The 13714-nt window shown below is 37.6% G+C and overlaps 1 non-coding gene across 1 annotated transcript; it reads left to right on the top strand.

Moving 5' to 3' along the window:
• Positions 1 to 278: 278 nt before the first annotated feature.
• Positions 279 to 381, top strand: LOC112933615 (U6 spliceosomal RNA). The gene has a single exon (XR_003237703.1). It is a non-coding gene; the product is annotated as a U6 spliceosomal RNA (small nuclear RNA).
• The last annotated feature ends 13333 nt before the right edge of the window (positions 382 to 13714 follow it).

Below are 13714 nucleotides of genomic sequence, written 5' to 3' on the forward strand. Positions count from 1 at the left end.
ACACATTGGACCAGATGGACTTAGAAGATATATTCAGAACTTTCTCTCCTAAAGCAGCAAGAAAAAAAAATAAAGCAGCAAGAATACAAATTCTTTTCAGTTGGACATGGAACATTCTCCAGATTAGATCACATATTGGGTCACAAATCAGACCTCACTAACTACTGAGATAATATCATGCATATTTTTCTACCACAATGCTATGAAACATAATGTCAACCACGAGAAAAAAAAATGAAAAGACTACAAAAAATGGAGGTTAAAGAACATCCTGCTATGTGCTCACTTCAGCAGCACATATACTAAAATTGGAATGAAGCAAAGAAGATTAGCATGGCACCTGCACAAGGATGACATGCAAAGAACATCCTGCTAATAAATGAGTGGGCTAACCAGGAAATTAAAAAAGAAATACAAAAAATACATGGGGCAAAGAAAAATGTAAACAATACAGTTCAATCATTTTGGATGCAGCAAAAGTGGTCATAAGAAGGAAGCACAAAGCAAAACAGCCCACCTCAAGAAGCAAGAAAAGTCTCAAATACACAACCTAACCTTACACCTAAAGGAGATAGAAAAGGAATAGCTAATAAAGCCTAAATCCAGCAGAAGGGAAATAAAGATTAGAGAAAATAAATGATATAGAAACAAACAAGGAAGCAAAAACCAGTAGACGAGATCAATGAAACTAAGAGCTGGTTCTTTGAAAGAATTAACAAAATTGGCAAACCCCTAGCCAGACTTATCAAAAAGAAAAGAGAAGAATCAAAATAAATAAAATCACCAATTAAAGAGAAAAGTTAATAACCAATACTACAGGAATACAAATAATTTTAAGGGAATATTATGAAAAATTATATGCCAACAAATTGGGCAATTTGGAAGAAAAGATAAATTCCTGGAAACATATAAACTACCAAAACTGAAACAAGAAGAAATAGAAAGTTTAAACAGACCTATAGCCAGCAAAGAAATGGAATCAATAATAATAATAATATATATATATATATATATATATATATATATATATATATATATATATATCCCAAGAAACAAAAGTCCAGGGCCAGATGGCTTCCCAGGGGATTCTACCAGATATTTAAGGAAAAGTTAATACATATTCTCAAAATGTTCCAAAAATTAAAATGGAAGGAAAACTCCCAAACTCATTCAATGAAGCCACCATTACCTTGATTCCAAAACCAGACAAAAACCCCACTAGAAAAGAGAATTACAGGCCAATACCCCTGATGAACATGGATGCAAAAATTCTCACAAAATACTAACAAATTGAATCCAACAGTACATTGAAAAAATTATTCACCACAATCAATTGGGATTTAATTCTGGGCTGCAAGGGCTGTTCCATATTTGGAAATCAGTGTCACACACCACATTAATAAAAGAAAGGATAAGAACCATATCATTATCTCAATAGGTGCAGAAGAAGCATTTGACAAAGTACAGCATCTATTCTTAATTAAAACTCTCAAGAACATAGGTATAGATGGAACATACTTCAATGTCATAAAGGCCATATATGAAAGACCCACAACGAATATCATCCTCAATAGTGAACTGAGAGCTTTTCCTCTAAGGTCAGGACAAGACAGAGATGTTCACTCTCACCATTATGATTTAAGATACTACTGGAATTCCTAGCCTCAGCAATTAGACAAACGGAACGAAATAAAAGATATCTAAATCAGCAAGGAAGTAGTCCAATTTTCACTTGTCATAGATGACATGATGTAGAAAAGCTGAAAGACTCTATCAAAAAATTACTAGAGCTGAACTGATACACAATTTCAGCAGTCACAGGATACAATATCAATGAACAGATATGTTATATTTCTATACACCAAGAATGAAGCAGCAAAAAGAGAAGTCATGTAAACCATCCCATTTACAATTGTAACAAAAACCATAAGATACCTAAGAATTAGCATAACCAAAGAAGGATAAGATCTGTAATCTTAAAAGTATAGAACACTTATGAAAGAAATTGAAGATGACACAAAGATATGGAAAAATATCCCATGTTCATGGATTGGAAGAATAAATATTGTTAAAATGTTTATATTCTCAAAGCAATATATGCATTTCAATGTATTTTAATGATGTTAAATCCCTATCAAAATACCACCAGCATTTTTCAGTGAGCTAGAATAAATGTTATATTAGCTTCAGATGTACAACATAGTGATTCAACTTCTGTATAACTCATTGTATGCTCATCTTGAGTGTAGCTACTATCTGTTAATCATGCAATGCTATTACAATATTATTCACTCTATTCCCTATGCTGTGCCTTATTCTCCATAACTGGAAGCTTGCATCTCCCACTTCCCTTCACCCATTTTTTCCTTCTGCCAACCATCCTTTCCTCTGATAACCATCAATTTGTTCTCTGTATTTATAGATCTGACTCAGGTTTTCTTTATTATTATTTTTTTAGATTCCAAATATGAGCAGAATCTTATGATATTTGTCTTTTTCAGTCTTATTATACTGACTTATTTCACTTCACATAATATCCCCTAGGTCCATCCATTAGATCAAAGTAAATATCCTTTTAATGAATGAATTATATATATATAATTATAATTCTATAATGAATGAATTATATATATAATTATAATTCTATAATGAATTGATGGACACAGGTTGTTTCCATATCTTAGCTATTGTAAATAATGGTGCAATAAATATAGGGTTCCATATACCTTTTAGAATTAGTGTTTTTTTAATTTGGGTAAATACTGAGAAGTGGAATTATTGAATCATATGGAATTGCCATTTTTAACTTTTTTTTTTAATTAATTTTTATTGGTGTTCAATTTACCAACATACAGAAAAACACCCAGTGCTCATCCCGTCAAGTGTCCACCTCAGTGCCCGTCACCCATTCCCCTCCAACACCCGCCCTCCTCCCCCTCCACAACCCCTAGTTCGTTTCCCCGAGTTAGGAGTCTTTATGTTCTGTCTCCCTTCCTGATATTTCCCAACATTTCTTCTCCCTTCCTTTATATTCCCTTTCACTATTATTCATATTCCCCAAATGAATGAGAACATACACTGTTTGTCCTTCTCCGACTGACTTATTTCACTCAGCATAATACCCTCCAGTTCCATCCACGTTGAAGCAAATGGTGGGTATTTGTCGTTTCTAATTGCTGAGTAATATTCCATTGTATACATAAACCACATCTTCTTTATCCATTCATCTTTCGATGGACACCGAGGCTCCTTCCACAGTTTGGCTATTGTGGCCATTGCTGATAGAAACATCGGGGTGCAGGTGTCCCGATGTTTCATTGCATCTGAATCTTTGGGGTAAATCCCCAACAGTGCAATTGCTGGGTCGTAGGGCAGGTCTATTTTTAACTCTTTGAGGAACCTCCACACAGTTTTCCAGAGTGGCTGCACCAGTTCACATTCCCACCAACAGTGTAAGAGGGTTCCCTTTTCTCCGCATCCTCTCCAACATTTGTTGTTTCCTGCCTTGTTAATTTTCCCCATTCTCACTGGTGTGAGGTGGTATCTCATTGTGGTTTTGATTTGTATTTCCCTGATGGCAAGTGATGCAGAGCATTTTCTCATGTGCTTGTTGGCCATGTCCATGTCTTCCTCTGTGAGATTTCTCTTCATGTCTTTTGCCCATTTCATGATTGGATTGTTTGTTTCTTTGGTGTTGAGTTTAATAAGTTCTTTATAGATTTTGGAAACTAGCCCTTTATCTGATACGTCATTTGCAAATATCTTCTCCCATTCTGTAGGTTGTCTTTTACTTTTGTTGACTGTATCCTTTGCTGTGCAAAAGCTTCTTATCTTGATGAAGTCCCAATAGTTCATTTTTGCTTTTGTTTCTTTTGCCTTTGTGGATGTATCTTGCAAGAAATTACTGTGGCCAAGTTCAAAAAGGGTGTTGCCTGTGTTCTCCTCTAGGATTTTGATGGACTCTTGTCTCACATTTAGATCTCTCATCCATTTTGAGTTTATCTTTGTGTATGGTGAAAGAGAGTGGTCCAGTTTCATTCTTCTGCATGTGGATGTCCAATTTTCCCAGCACCATTTATTGAAGAGACTGTCTTTCTTCCAATGGATAGTCTTTCCTCCTTTATCGAATATTAGATGACCATACATTTCAGGGTCCATTTCTGGGTTCTCTATTCTGTTCCATTGATCTATGTGTCTGTTTTTGTGCCAGTACCACACTGTCTTGATGACCACAGCTTTGTAGTACAACCTGAAATCTGGCATTGTGATGCCCCCAGCTATGGTTTTCTTTTTTAAAATTCCCCTGGCTATACGGGGTCTTTTCTGATTCCACACAAATCTTAAAATAATTTGTTCTAACTCTCTGAAGAAAGTCCATGGTATTTTGATAGGGATTGCATTAAACGTGTAAATTGCCCTGGGTAACATTGACATTTTTACAATATTAATTCTGCCAATCCATGAGCATGGAATATTTTTCCATCTCTTTGTGTCTTCCTCAATTTCTTTCAGAAGTGTTCTATAGTTTTTAGGGTATAGATCTTTTACCTCTTTGGTTAGGTTTATTCCTAGGTATCTTATGCTTTTGGGTGCAATTGTAAATGGGATTGAGTCCTTAATTTCTCTTTCTTCAGTCTCATTGTTAGTGTATAGAAATGCCATTGATTTCTGGGCATTGATTTTGTATCCTGCCACGCTACCAAATTGCTGTATGAGTTCTAGCAATCTTGGGGTGGAGGCTTTTGGGTTTTCTATGTAGAGTATCATGTCATCGGCGAAGAGGGAGAGTTTGACTTCTTCTTTGCCAATTTGAATGCCTTTAATGTCTTTTTGTTGTCTGATTGCTGAGGCGAGGACTTCCAGAACTATGTTGAACAGCAGTGGTGAGAGTGGACATCCCTGTCTTGTTCCTGATCTTAGGGGAAAGGCTCCCAGTGCTTCCCCATTGAGAATGATATTTGCTGTGGGCTTTTCGTAGATGGCTTTTAAGATGTCGAGGAAAGTTCCCTCTATCCCAACACTCTGAAGGGTTTTGATCAGGAATGGATGCTGTATTTTGTCAAATGCTTTCTCTGCATCTAATGAGAGGATCATATGGTTCTTGGTTTTTCTCTTGCTGATATGATGAATCACATTGATGGTTTTACGAGTGTTGAACCAGGCTTGTGTCCCAGGGATAAATCCTACTTGGTCATGGTGAATAATTTTCTTAATGTGTTGTTGGATCCTATTGGCTAGTATCTTGTTGAGAATTTTTGCATCCATGTTCATCAGGGATATTGGTCTGTAATTCTCCTTTTTGGTGGGGTCTTTGTCTGGTTTCGGAATTAAGGTGATGCTGGCCTCGTAGAACGAATTTGGAAGTACTCCATCTCTTTCTATCTTTCCAAACAGCTTTAGTAGAATAGGTATGATTTCTTCTTTAAACGTTTGATAGAATTCCCCTGGGAAGCCATCTGGCCCTGGACTCTTGTGTCTTGGGAGGTTTTTGATGACTGCTTCAATTTCCTCCCTGGTTATTGGCCTGTTCAGGTTTTCTATTTCTTCCTGGCCCAGTTTTGGTAGTTTGTAGCTTTCCAGGAATGCGTCCATTTCTTCTAGATTTCCTAATTTATTGGCGTACAGCTGTTCATAATATGTTTTTAAAATCGTTTGTATTTCCTTGGTGTTGGTAGTGATCTCTCCTTTCTCATTCATGATTTTATTAATTTGAGTCTTCTCTCTCTTCTTTTTAATAAGGTTGGCTAATGGTTTATCTATCTTATTAATTCTTTCAAAGAACCAACTCCTGGTTCTGTTGATCTGTTCCACAGTTCTTTTGGTCTCGATATCATTGAGTTCTGCTCGAATTTTAATTAACTGTCTTCTTCTGCTGGGGGTGGGGTCTATTTGTTGCTTTTTCTCTAGTTCCTTTATGTGTAAGGTGAGCTTTTGAATTTGAGATCTTTCCAGTTTTTGAATGGATGCTTGTATTGCGTTGTATTTCCCCCTCAGGACTGCTTTTGCTGCATCCCAAAGATTTTGAACGGTTGTATCTTCATTCTCATTAGTTTCCATGAATCTTTTTAATTCTTCCTTAATTTCCTGGTTGACCTTTTCATCTTTTAGCAGGATGGTCCTTAACCTCCACGTGTTTGTGGTCCTTCCATACTTCTTGTCGTGATTAAGTTCTAATTTCAAGGCATTATGGTCTGAGAATATACAGGGGACTATCCCGATCTTTTGGTATCGGTTCAGACCCGATTTGTGACCCAGTATGTGGTCTATTCTGGAGAAAGTTCCATGTGCACTTGAGAAGAATGTGTATTCAGTTGAGCTTGGATGTAAAGTTCTGTAGATATCTGTGAAATCCATCTGGTCCAGTGTATCATTTAAAGCTCTCGTTTCTTTGGAGATGTTGTGCTTAGAAGACCTATCCAGGGTAGAAAGAGCTAGATTGAAGTCACCAAGTATAAGTGTATTATTATCAAGGTATTTCTTCAGTTTGGTTATTAATTGGTTTAAATATTTGGCAGCTCCCACATTCGGGGCATATATATTGAGGATTGTTAAGTCCTCTTGTTGGATAGATCCTTTGAGTATGAGATAGTGTCCCTCTTCATCTCTCACTATAGTCTTCGGGGTAAATTTTAATTTATCTGATATAAGGATGGCAACCCCTGCTTTCTTTTGAGGACCATTTGAATGGTAAATGGTTCTCCAACCTCTTATTTTCAGGTTGTAGGTGTCCTTCTGTCTAAAATGAGTCTCTTGTAGACAGCAAATAGATGGGTCCTGCTTTTTTATCCAGTCTGAAACCCTGTGCCTTTTGATGGGGTCATTAAGCCCGTTCATGTTCAGAGTTACTACTGATAGATATGAGTTTAGTGTCATCATATCTATTCAGTCCTTGTTTTTGTGGATTGTTCCACTGAACTTCTTCTTAAAGGGGAATTTTAAGAGTCCCCCTTAAAATTTCTTGCAGAGCTGGTTTGGAGGTTACATATTCTTTCAGTTGCTGTCTGTCTTGGAAGCTCTTTATCTCTCCTTCCATTTTGAATGAAAGCCTTGCTGGATAAAGTATTCTTGGTTGCATGTTCTTTTCATTTAGGACCCTGAATATATCCTGCCAGCCCTTTCTGGCCTGCCAGGTCTCTGTGGAGAGGTCTGCTGTTACCCTAATATTCCTCCCCATAAAAGTGAGGGACTTTTTTTCTCTTGCTGCTTTAAGGATTTTCTCCTTATCTTTGGAATTTGCAAGCTTTACTATTAAATGTCGAGGTGTTGAACGGTTTTTGTTGATTTTAGGGGGGGATCTCTCTATTTCCTGGATCTGAATGCCTGTTTCCCTTCCCAGATTCGGAAAGTTTTCAGCTAGGATTTGTTCAAATACATATTCTGGCCCTCTGTCCCTTTCGGCGCCCTCAGGAACCCCAATTAAACGTAGGTTTTTCTTCCTCAGGCTGTCATTTATTTCCGTTAATCTATCCTCATGGTCTTTTAATTGCTTGTCTCTTTTTTCCTCAGTTTCCCTCTTTGCCATCAACTTGTCTTCTATGTCACTCACTCGTTCTTCCACCTCGTCAAGCCTCGTCGTTAGGACTTCTAGCTTGGATTGCATCTCATTTAATTGATTTTTAATTTCTGTCTGATTGGATCTAAATTCTGCAGTCATGAAGTCTCTTGAGTCCTTTATGGTTTTTTCTAGAGCCACCAGTAGCTGTAAAATAGTGCTTCTGAATTGGCTTTCTGACATTGAATTGTAATCCATATTTTGTAACTCTGTGGGAGAGTGGGCTGTTTCTGATTCTTTTTTTTGAGGTGAGGTTTTCCTTCTAGTCATTTTGCTCAGTGCAGAGTGGCCAAAAACAAGTTGTATTGGGAAAAGGAGAAAAAGAGAGAGAAGGAAAGAAAAGAGAAAAAGAAAAAAGAGAAAGAGGAAAAAAAGGGGGAAAAAGAGAAGAAAAAGAAAGAAAAAGAAAGAAAGGAGATAAAAGAAAAAAAAGGGGGGGGTGGGGCGGGGTAAGCAATCAGAAATCAAGAAGAAAGAAAGAAAAAAAAAAAAGCACAAAACAAAACAAACAAATAAAAAAAAACACAAAAAAAAACCAAAAACAAAAACAAAAAAAAACCAAAAGCAAAAACCACGGGGAGTATCTTCCGATTCTGTGTACTTTAAGTCCCTTGACTTCCCTTGGAACTGGTCCGTGTCGCTGGTCTTCTGGGGGAGGGGCCTGCTGTGCTGACTCTCAGGTGTTAGCACTTGGGGGAGCTGCTCTGCCCCTGCCTGGTGCAGGGCTCAGTGGGGGTTGTTCACCCCGTGGGGCCCCAGGAGGAAGCCACAGTGGCGGGGGCAGCTCTGGGACCCTGGGGTCAGCTCCCGCAGTAGCTCCGGGTCTCTCCGGCTGCAGGGCCTGGGGGCTCCCGGGTGGGGCCGCTGATCTGCTCAGTTCCAGGCAGGAGCGTCCTTGCTGTCCTGGGCCCTCCCGGCCTCTGCCTGTCCCGGGGGAGGCCGGATCCTGGGCTGTGTCCCGGCGCCCTATGCTCCGGGGCCTGCGCTGTTGGATTCGCGCTCCTGCCCCGTAGCCCCCTCCGCGGAGCCGCCGCCCGAGCCCCTCCGAGCTGTTCCCGGAGCTGCGCCGCCCCCTCCGCGGAGCTTCTTCCTCCGCCCGAGCCGCTGCCGCCGAGCTGTTCCCGGAGCTGCGCAGCCCCCTCCGCGGAGCCGCCGCCCGAGCCCCTCCGAGCTGCTCCGGGTCCCGCCGAGCGCTGCAGCCCTTAGGGAGCTCGGTGCACTCTCGGGGGCGCAGTTCCTCTGTTACTGTCCCCGGGAGCTCGAGGGCATCCCCGCCTTTCTGGGGATCCTGCTCCAATTCCCCGGGAGGCCTTTCCGCGGGGAAGGTGGGTGCAGCTCCTGCTCCTCCGGGACGGGGCTCTCCTGTCCTGGGGACACTCGCCCCGGCCTCAGCCCGGCTCCTCGGGGCCCCTCCCCCTTGGAGGCCTTTTGTTCCTTTATTTCTTTTTCCCCGTCTTCCTACCTTGATAGAAGCGCGAACTCTTCTCACTGTAGCGTTCCAGCTGGTCTCTCTTTAAATCTCAGGCCGAATTCGTAGATTTTCAGGATGATTGGATGGTTTTCTAGGTAATTTGTTGAGGACAAGTGACCTGGAGACCCTACTCCTCCGCCATCTTGCCCCTCCCCCCCATTTTTAACTTTTTGAGGAACTTCTATACTGTTTTACACAGTGGCTGTACCAATATAAACTTTCACCAACAGTGCACAACTGTTTCTCTTCTCTACATCCTCAGGAACACTTGTTTCTTCCTGTCTTTTTTATTTTAGCCATAGAATGATTGCCTTTAAATATATACAAATATACATATTTTTTTATATTTGTAAATACTATAAATAATTTTATAAGTTTATTTATATATAAATTTATATATACACATTTACTATAATTCATATAGTTATAATATATAATTATTCATCATAAGAAAGAAGGAATTTCTCTTATTTGCAACAACACAAATAGACTTTGAAAGCATTATACAATGTGAAATAAGATAGAGAAGGAAAAATATTGCTTATATATGAAATCTAAAAATGCTCAAGTCATGGTAACAGAGAGTACAATGGTAGTTGGCAGGGGCTTGAGAGTGGGGGAAATGTGGAGATGCTGGCCAAAGGGTAAAAATTTCCACTGATAAGATGTAAGCTCTGTGGATTTAATGTGTATTATGGTGATTAGATTTTTCAGCACTGACTTACAAAGTTGAGAGTTCCTAAAACAGTAGATCGTAAATGTTATCACCACAAAAAAAGAAATGGTAATTATGTGACATGACTGTGGTATTAACTATCACTACTGTGGTAATCATTTACAATACATAATTATAAAAATTTTTAAGCTCTTATTTAAATCCACTTAGGTAACATGCAGTGTAATATTAATTTTAAGGTGTACAATCTAGTGATTCAACACTCCTATACATCACCCAGTATAAGTGCACTCATCACAAGTGCATTCTTTAATCCGATCACCAATTTAACTCCATCCACCCCCCACCTTAACTCTGGTAACCATCATTTTGTTCTCTATAATTAAGAGTCTGTTTTTTAGTTTGCATCTCTCTTTTTTCCCCTTTGCTTGTTTTTTTATTTCTTAAATTCCACATACAATTGAAAGCATAAGGTATTTGTGTTTCCCTGACTGTATTATTTCACTTAGCATAATACCCTTTAGCTTCATTCAGGCTGTTGCAAATGGCAAGGTTTCATTCTTCTTTGCTGATGTATATGTCTTTTATCCATTCATCAATCAATGGACACTTGGGCTCTTTTTTTTTTTTTTTTGTATGGTGTAAGAAGATGTTCCAATTTCATCCTTTTGTAGGTTGCTATCCTGTTTTCCCAACACTATTTGTTGAAGACTGTCTTTTTGCCATTGGATATTCTTTTCTGCTTTGTCAAAGATTAATTGACCATATAATTTTGGGTTCATTTCTGGATTTTCTCTTCTTTTCCATTGATCTGTGTGTCCATTTTTGTGTCAATAGCAAAGTATATCAATATTTTATACACTTTAAGTTTACACATTGTTATATATCAATTATTTCTACAAAAAGCTGGGAAAATTGTTGTTTTATACTTTTTTAAAAAAATTTTATTTATTTATTCATAAGAGACACATACAGAGAGAGAGAGAGAGAGAGACAGGCAGAGGGAGAAGCAGGCTCCATGCAGGGAGCCCGATGCATGCGGGACACGATCCCGGCACTCCAGGATCATGCCCCAGGCGGAAGGCAGGAGTCAAACCGCTGAGTCACCCAGGGATCCCCCAGTGTTTTATACTTTTTGAGACACAGTCTTATTCTATATTTATTGATTTCTACATTGATTCAAGTTTTATCCTTATTTTCAATACTATTAGTGAATTGGTGATGATTAACAGAATCTGTAGCTCAAGAAACACAACAGGATATGAAATAAGTGAGTAGACATGGCTTGTAGTAAACTTACTGTTATTTTTAGCTTTTATTATCCATCCATATCAGTCAATGTATTAAGTAATATTTCTTTTTTGGTTGTTTTTTTTTTGTTTTTTTTTTTAAGTAATATTTCTATTCAAGTTTGCTTCATATAAAGATGACTTACTCAAGACTATGTCCAGATTTACATGCCAAATTGAACTGTTAAAATATTGCTTTCCCTTTTTCTCAATGTTTTCCAAGGTGGAATCATTTTTACTGTGGAAATATAAACTTTTAAACCATAATCCCATTTATATTGACATAGGCTATTATAGTAAATATATGCTGTATTTTTTAAAACAAAAATCCCCAATGCAAAATTATCCTTTTGTCAAGTTTGATTGCACTCACCAATATTTGTTTTCTATTTTAATTATATATATAATTACATATTATATACATTACATATTATATACATATCATATATAATTACATATTATATATGTAAATACATATAATTACATATTATATATTTTGTATATTTTATGTACTATACATGTACTATACATGAATCTCAAGCAGTCAGGTAAATGATACAAAAACAAAAATTACTTTTAGTGATTATTTTAGTTTTTCAACTAGAAGAAATAAACTGTTCTTTGTTTTCTAAGATTTAGTTGGTTTGAAATAGGTTTTACATTTGGGGTAGCTTGACTAGGTTATTAATTTTTCCAAAAAGTTGAGAAAAAAACCCATTAGTTGTCATGATAAACATATAGGTTCTTTTTTGTTTGAATTTTGAACATTTTTCTACATCATATTGAGGCCTTCCTTTTTTTCTCTTTTTTAAACTACCTACTTTCTTTTTTCTGTTGAGAAGTAACATGATGCACAAGGTGATTTAACTAGTGAAGGAAATTTTAATACAATGGAAACTAAAAGTAGCACCATTTAAAGTGAGGGGAACTCCATTCTTTTTTAAAGATTCTATTTATTTTTTCATGGGAGACACTTAGAGAGAGATGCAGAGACATAAGCAGAGGGAGAAAGAAGTAGGCTCCTCACAGGAAGCCCGAAGCAGGACTTGATCCTGGACCCCAGATCACGCCCTGAGCTGAAGGTAGATGCTCAACCTCTGAGCCACCCAGGCTTCCCTAAGGAGGAACTCATTTCAGTTTTAAATATATTAATATTATGATTCACGTGGGGGCTGAATTTACTTTATTCTTTCAAGAAGTCATATCTCCTACAATTTCTGAAATATCTTTCTGATTTTTCTCCTAGCTTGCTTTTTTTTCTTGCTTTTCACATTACCTTGATATACTCAGAATTTCTTTATGTAGTTTACACTGTAGGTAGGCTTGGATAATTATTCTGGCTTAGTCTTCTGGCCTTCAAACATTAGAATATGTAAAAAATTGGTTACATACTTTGTGAGGTCCAGTACAAAATGGGAAATGTAGAGCTTATTTTCAAGCTTATTAAAAATTTGAGGATGGTAACAACAGAGCATTGAACCAAGTACAGGATTGCTCTTACCCTCCTGGATGTGATGCCCATCAAGCCAGTCCAGAGCCTTGAAATGATAGTGAGTTTTCCCTTTATTAATGTAACAACTTGAGTTCCCCCTCATGCTCCCAGTATGAATCTTTCAATTTGTTGCACATCTTTAATAGCCCATTTATAAAGATGCCTTAATAAGCTGTGGAGAGGGATGCCTGTGTGGCTCAGCGGTTGAGTGTCTGCCTACAGCTCAGGATGTGATTGTGGAGTTCCAGGATGGAGTCCTGCATTGGGTTCCCTGCATGGAGCCTGCTTCTCCCTCTGCCTATGTCTCTGCCTTTCTGTGTCTCTCATGAAAAAATAAATAAATTTTTTTTTAAAAAGCTGTGGAGGGTTAAAGCAATTTGTGGTAGCACCATATTCTTCAGCATGTATTTACACAAATAACATTAATGTTTTATTTTTCTCATAAGTATTGCTATATGGATCTCAGTAAGTTACAACCAAAGCCTTCCTTTAAGTTTGAAGTAACATTGTATGGTTTCTTTCATACAGGGAATATAAAAAATAGTGAAAGGGATTAAAGGGGAAAGGAGAGAAAATGAGTGGGAAATATCCAAGAGGGTGACAGAGCATGAGAAACTCCTAACTCTGGGAAATGAACAAGGAGTAGTGGAAGGGTAGGTGGGTGGAGGGATGGGGTGACTTGGTGAGAGGCACTGAGGGGGGCACTTGACGGAATGAGCACTGAGTGTTATACTATATGTTGGCAAATCGAACTCCAATAAAAAATATACAAAAAATAATAATTTTAAATGGTATTACTATAAATAGATCAATTTTAAACCTTAAATAAGCTTTCATAAATACTAATGATCATATATAGAAAATCATCCCTGTATATAAAAGAAAATAGAAGAAACTCCAAGCTATAACAGAATTAATAAAAATATTTATATTTACCATAAATTATCACAATCTAATTAGCTTTTTTGAACCTGTTTCTTCAGATTAAAATGGGAAGACATTTATAATTAATGTAAGTGTGTATATATATATGTGTGTGTGTGTGTGTGTGCATGTGTATACACACACATATGTATAGCAACTAATTACATACATAAAGTAACTCATTGAAGTGTATATATATAGCAACTAATTACATACATAAAGGAATCACTGAAAATAATATAATAAAACAAGGGTACTTTAACACTTCTCCTGCATAAATGGACAGTACCTCTTAGCAAAAAATCAACAA

This window comes from Vulpes vulpes, chromosome X, assembly GCF_048418805.1.
Source record: "Vulpes vulpes isolate BD-2025 chromosome X, VulVul3, whole genome shotgun sequence".
NCBI classification, from domain to species: domain Eukaryota; kingdom Metazoa; phylum Chordata; class Mammalia; order Carnivora; family Canidae; genus Vulpes; species Vulpes vulpes.